The following is a 6,992-nucleotide window of genomic DNA, read 5'->3' on the forward strand; positions in this document are numbered from 1 at the left end:
CTGCCCATGGGGGCTTCCCTGCTGGTAACCTGCTGAGTGTCCCACCCCAGAGTCCTTGGGTGAGGAGTTCCCATTCTCTGCTCCCTGGGAGTCTCTGCTTGTCTCTTTAATCCACAAGGGAAAGGCAACCCTCTTGTCTGTATTGTTATGACAGTGTACCAGAGTATAAGCACAAACTAGGAAAAAGAAAAAAAATGTGGGGAGTGTGAGTTTCCAAATACTGGAAAAGACTCTGTGCCCCATGAGTCAAGCAGCAGCAACATGACAGCAGTGCAAAAGAGAGCATTGATTTATCTGAAGCCTTTGGAAAAGAAAAAAGAAAAAAAAAAAAAAAAAAGTTACTCTAGGACAAGAACCTTCTGGGGTTTTTTGTTGTTGTTGTTCTGTTTATACTTCCCTGAGCACAAGGGCCTGAGACTGAGTCCCTGGATGCCGTACAAGTATATTGAGCACGAATAATTAAATCCAAAGGGGCGGAGGAGGGGGGGTGTGGGGGTGGGGGAGGAGAAGAGGGGCGCGAATAATTTAAGCCGCTGATGGAAGCCACGGAGAAAATGAAAGAGGAGTGGTCTGTCTCTTGGTTTATCCCTCTATCCCTTCTCCTCTATCAGCCTGCCTGGCTCTCAGAGGGCTGGGGAGAGGAAAGGGGAGGGGGGTGCACCCTCGCAGCCGCGGTAGCTACGCGTCTTTCCAGGGGCTGCGCAGCCCCCAACCCGCGCCGCCGGAAACGTCGGGGTCGCGCTGGGACAAATCCTCAGGAAAAGGGATAAAATTAACGAGAAAAATAATAATAATAAAAAATTTAAAAAAATCAGAGTGTCTTTCCCGGAGTGGGAGCATCCGCAACCCCGAAGCATCCGCGGGCGTGCTCGGGGACCGGGTTTGGTCGCCGCCGCTCTTTCGGCTCTCTCGGCTCGTCCCCCCTCTCTTCCATGCGATCTCGACGAGCCACCTTAAATCGCTGTGGCTGTAGAGCAAGGAAGAAAAAAAAAAAAAAAAAAAAAAAAAAAAAAAAAAAAAAAAAAAAAAAAAAAAAAAAAAAAAAGAAAAAGAGAGAGAGAGAGGGAAAAAAAAAAAAAAAAAAAAAGGGCTGTGTCTGCAGCGACCTTGCCATGATCTAAAGTGTTTTGTTTACAGTCAGGCACCCCCGATGGCTGCAGCAAATCGGGACAGAGGCAGGCGCCCGCCCGTAGTAGCAGTGAAGCGTGGAGGGAAAAAAAAATACAGGAAAAAAATATACTCAAAAAGTCCCGGAGTGAAGCTGTGGAAAGATCAGAGCGCCATCGTCTTGCAAAAAAGGGGCACAGCAATGGGGCTGCGGGGTGGGGACGAGGGAGAGCTGAGCCTGCAGCAGATCTCCAGCCTCCCGCAGCCGGCTCTGCCCCGCTCCCGCTGGAGGGGCGGCCGCTCGGAGATCGGGGTAGCGGATTAGAGAAAGAAAGGAAAACAAACAACACCGCCAAACCCCGAACAAAACTTGGAGAGTGAAGCAGGAAGGAGGGAGGAGTGTTTGTAGGGAGTCTGGGCTAAGAACGTCCTGGCTCCTCTAGCAGGCTCGGGACGCGCTGTCCCCTCTCTTCCCTCTACCCCTCTCCTCGCTCCTGTTTGGGCTTTTCCGCTGGCGGAGCTGCTCGCTGTTTTTCCTTCCTCCAGAATCGCTTAGGCAAGCCTCCCATCCTCTTTTTTGGCCACCCTCCTTGCCCAGCACTTTATAAGGCTGCCCAGCGAACCAGCAAAGCCCATCCGAATCACACACACAAAGCATCTGGGCTGCTTGGGATTTTATTTATTCCCTTGCAAACGGCGGGGGAATTGGGGATCATACGTGAGCTCCTCCACCAGGATGTGTCCTCCAGAGCTGAGGATGAAGAGAGCAGGGATATGGCATGACCCATCTGGAGATCTGAAGAGGTTTGAGGAGGTTTGCTCCTAACCCACCTCAGCTGTTACTGAGCCAGCGTCGCTTCCCCATCCCTCAGTTTTTCAGGCCAAATGCTGATTTCTTCAAGAGATGTGGGGTGAGCCTGCCTGAGATTTTAGGTGCAGGCCCCAAGTATTCACCATATGATATTCACTTAACAGGAGCCCTTCCCTTCTGGGCTGCATTGGGGCCCGGTGAGGTTCAGCAGCAGGGAAGACAAGAGCTACTTCAGTGTACAGAGGCTCTGGGACATAATCCAGCAGTGGCCAGGACCAGAGCACTGCTAGGGGGGCAAGGAGATGCTACCCTCCTGTTTCAGTGGCGCTTGAGACGTTTTGCTCATTTGCAATGAACTCTAGAGGGAGCCTAAGGACAGAGATCAGGCCGGTACCGGGACCTGGCCCTGCTGCTGGCAGCGTCCCCAGGGCCCTCCTGAGCTGTCCCTGGGCAGCTCCCATCCCATTGGGGGTGTCCTTAATGGGATTTGGGGTGTCCTTAATGAAATTTGTTTTAAAAGGCACTTACTGTGTCAGAAATGCGTTCTCTGTGCTATAATCATAGGGCAGGTTACAGTCATGCCTGCAGAAGATACTGAAAGTTACTCATTACTGAAAATATTCTTTCTTGTCTTTGGAGCCCTCTGCTTGCCACCAGCTTCCCTTGTCTTGCTAAAGGAGCAGTGCTTCCAATATTCCCTGATTTTGTCTCATGGAAGACTCTTCTGGTCTGGCTCAGACAATTTTATTTTTGTTTTTCATTTTGTTTGAAGTGCAAAATAGGGGCAAGCTTAAACTGCCCTTGAACTACAGGTGAAGCCAGGAGTGTCCTACAGCTAGCAGTGACAGATGCACTTTTCTGGGTAACCAACTTCTCCTTTTTCTAACCAGGAACAAGAAAGAGGATGTTAATATACAGTCCCTAAAAATAAATACACACACTCACACGTGATTATATTGAGTTGTCCCAGCAAACACTGCTGTTGTAGAGGTGAGGCCTAAATCAGTAAAAAAAAAAAAAAAAAAAAAAAAAAAAGTAATTTTCAATCCAGTTTAACTTTATGTCTGTAAGACTTCCCATTTAATACATCACATAACCCACACCATTTTGTTAGAATTGCAAATTTTTGACATAAGATTCTTAACTAGAGGCTTCTTATAGCAGCTAAAGTTCCTTTCCTCTCCTTTCCATATTTCTTCTGCTCCTCTCTCCCTCCCCTTCCCCTTCTCCTTCCCCTTCCTTCTCCCTCTCCCCCTCTCCCCCTCTCCCCCTCTCCCCCTCTCCCCCTCTCCCTTTCCAGAGTGTGGAGAGGATTAACCTGCTCCATGTTTATAAAGTTTTGAGTATCAAAAGCCCAAAGCAAGAGCTGAGCATTAACAATAACCAGGAGCTATTATTGTCACTAAGAGATTAAACAATTTTCCAGCCCCTTGCTCTGCCACCTATGCCTTTAAGAAAGTTTCCCAACAGAAGAATTATGTGCAGTGGAAATGACTTGTCCTGTTTTTACAAAGCCTGAAGTGAACCTTTCTGGGAAGGGAATGATATTTTGTAGCAATGTTTTCTCAAGTACAATTCTTTAGGTTCCCGAGTGATGACACATTGTACAGCAACGCTCTTGGCACAAGGCATTCATCTGTGAGAAGGGATGCTGGCCTCATTTCTTACAGCCATTCATTAAATAAAAACACCCTGTGTCATATGCTATGTTCCTCTGAAATGTGTAACGTTTTTAGTGCATGAAATTATACGGTGCCTGGGTAATTTTTTTTCCCAGAACCTCTAAGACAGTTACTGAACACTGTTGGAAGAGCTTGTTATTTTTCATTAGTGTTGTGTTTTGTTTTCATTTGGTAGGATCCCAGCTTCATGCAATAGGCTTTTTCAGAAATACAGAACTATGTAAATGTGATGCTTACAACTGACCACAAAGAGGCCGCTCACCAAAAAAATACCACAACATAAAAACATCTGCATCTGTTAGAATTTTAGGCATTCTGGGTGCTGTTTACATGAGAATCTAGCCCAGTTCTCTTTTTTACTTTTATTTTTCTTTTTCCTTTCTTTTTTTTTCTTTTCTTCATTTTCTTGTTGTTCCTTTTTCCTTTTTGTCTTTCTTTTAATTTTCTTTTTTTTCCTTTTTTTTTTTTTTTTTTTTTTTCTTTCCCTAGTGGGTTGTATTAATTGCCTTAAGATCAAGAGGTCTACAAACATCTTCCTTATATAAACAGAGGAACTGGTCTGGCTACTTTCTAAACCCTTTAAGGAAGATGACCCATCTCACATACCAAAATGATGGCATTCAGTAACAGATTACTATCAGGGCTTGGGATCTGAGTTTTGGTTCTGGCTTCCCTTGGCCATGTCACTGCACATTGCTGCAACTCTTGGCACCTCCATTTCTTCCCTCACCCTTTTCCTAATCTGTTTAGACTTTTAGCTGTTGGAAATGCTCTGTTTGCACAGTACCACATCTTGTTTGTGTCAACCAGCCTGTGTACAGCTCCAGGATGCAAAATCCAGGGCATTAACCTACAGTAATGGGATGTTATGACAGAGGAAGATTGGAAGTGGATTCTGCAAGCATCTGGCAATGGGAAAATAGTTACAAGGTAAGTGACAGGCATTTCAGAGAATCACAAAATCACAGAATGGCTTGGGTTGGAAGGGACCTTAAATGTCACCCAGTTTTCCACCCTTCTGCCATGGGCAGAGACACCTTCCACTATTCCAGGTTGCTCAGAGCCCCATCCAGCCTGGCCTGGAACACTGCCAGGGATGGGGCAGCCACAACTGCTCTGGGAAACCTGTGCCAGGGCCTCAGCACCCTTCTCAGGAATATTTTCTTCCTCATACCCAATCTAAACCTGCTCTCTGCCAGTGTGAAGCAATTCCCCTTTCCTGTCACTCCAGGCCCTGGAGTGCTCCACCACCATCCTTCCAGCCATGCCCACCAGGATCGCCCTCCCAGGGCAAGAGCCTCCTGAGCCCAGTTACCAATGGGCTGCATCAGTGCTCCTGACCCTGGTCATGACTGACCTAAACCAGCCAAGCCTAAAAAAATACAGCAAGCTGGCAAGTCAAAAAGCAAACATTATTTCACTGAAGCCAGTCTATTGCAAAATGCACTCTGGCTGTGATTTCAGTGGCTTATGAGAAAGATAGGAAAAGAGAGGCCTTTTATTTACTAGCACTTGTTCTGGGTTTCCCTTGTAAGGAGTTAAAAGTTTCTCTGAGCAGAGGCCTAATCTGCTGTGATTTTGACTCTCACAAGCTGCTTGGTTACTCCCTTTGTTCTGGCTGCCAGCAGCTAAACTGGGGCATCTATTCAAAGAGTACCTGAAAGCATCACTTTAAAGGATTTGTCACTTTGTTTTCTCTAGTTTGAAAGGCTTTTGAGAACAACTTCCACTCAAGAATTTTGCAAAGGACAAAGATGTAATTGCAAATATCGTTGTTTATATTTAAGAACTGACTTGAATGACAGCAACAAAACAACTAATACTGTGAGAGGCCCTGGCAATTCTCTTTTTCTTCTGTTGTTCCCCATCCCAAGCCTGCAAAAGACAGATGGGAAATCACAAAAGCAGCAAAAGCTATGGTCTGACTCAAAATTTTTTCCTTGGATCTCTATAACAATGTCCTTGAAGAAGTTATTCTGTTTCTGGTGGCCTCCAGCACCCTCAAGCCATGGTCAACCTCTCCTTTGCCCTTCAAAACCAATGAAAACTACCAAAAATTAACCTGACTATCTGTCCTGTGGGTGTCTTTTTGAGCCTACAGCACTCTATTGTTTCAGGGGGGGCTGAAGAACCTGAGCACAACCAGAGCTCCCCAGGCCAGCAGGGAGCCCTTTCTTGCAAGTCTTCAGAGCAAACTGTGAGACCTGGCTGGACCCTGCCTTGGGATTGCCTTGCTCTGGTGTGGTTGGTGTGCTCAGCTCCAGAGTTAGAAACAAAACCTCCAACTCTCAGCAGGCAGAAGAGGCTGGTCAATCACCCAACAGGCCAAGTTAATCCTTTTGAGAGGTCAGGGCCGGCTCCTCCAAGCCATTCAGGTGTGTAAGCACCTTTGAGAACCTGTCTGCAATGCTCTAGAGGGTGGTTGGCAAGAAGCCTGGTGGGAAGAGGAAGAGTGGGATCTAATGGCTCAAAGGGTGCAAAGTGACTTCAGGGATTTCATAATGCTGGGTTTAAAAAAAAAAAAAATTGGGGTTCTTCATAGTTTCTTCTGCTCTTTTGAGAAATCAGACACTCATTCTGCTGAGAAAGAAAGATTGAAGGATTCTGGCAGCAGCATGGCTTCAGGACCAGGAGATTTAAAACAAAAGCTAATTGACACAGCAGAACAGTGATGAGTGCTCACACCAGGAGCTGAGTTCCACTTTGGCTACACAAGGGAGAAGCTGACTTCAACTCTGGACATATGATCTGGAGAAGTGTTTGGGAAGACTTTCCAAAGCCATATAGGTCAGGTTCAAAGCTACTGAAGTCCTGGTTTCAAGAGTGACTTTAGCACTAGGTCACCTCCACTTCATTACAGTCATGCAGACCTCCAAGGTCACATTCTCAAAAGTAGTTACATAATATCATGTACCTGATCATTTTGCTGCCTGAGAAAAATGTTTTGATTTTAGTGAAATGATTTTAAGTTGGTCTTACTGCTTCTGTTACAATGTTTTTAAATTGCCATTTATTTCTCCTTACAAATTGCAGATTTTTGTAAGGGTGATTTAGTGGAATCTATTGGTAAGAACAGCAGCATCATCTCCAGCTTTCTTGTCTCCCTGAGAATTCCTGGTAGAAAAAGCTAATGGAAGTGCTAATAAACTGGGGGGGTTTTTTGGTACATTCAGGTATTCGGCATCTGTAGCTTGGGCCTAGGGGGCTAGTTACTTCTGAGCAATTTTACAGAGTTTGTATTTAATTAATAAGTAATTTGATTCTTTTCCTTTCTGACCTCTAACAAGCGATAACAGCCTATCTTTCAGTCAAGTAGGAGGCTTTCTTTTCCCCAGTAAGTACTGAACTCTAGGCCTGGAAAAGGGCCAGAGCACACAGGGACAATGTTCCAT

This window comes from Erithacus rubecula (genome assembly GCF_903797595.1).
Source record: "Erithacus rubecula genome assembly, chromosome: 4".
Lineage (NCBI taxonomy): Eukaryota > Metazoa > Chordata > Aves > Passeriformes > Muscicapidae > Erithacus > Erithacus rubecula.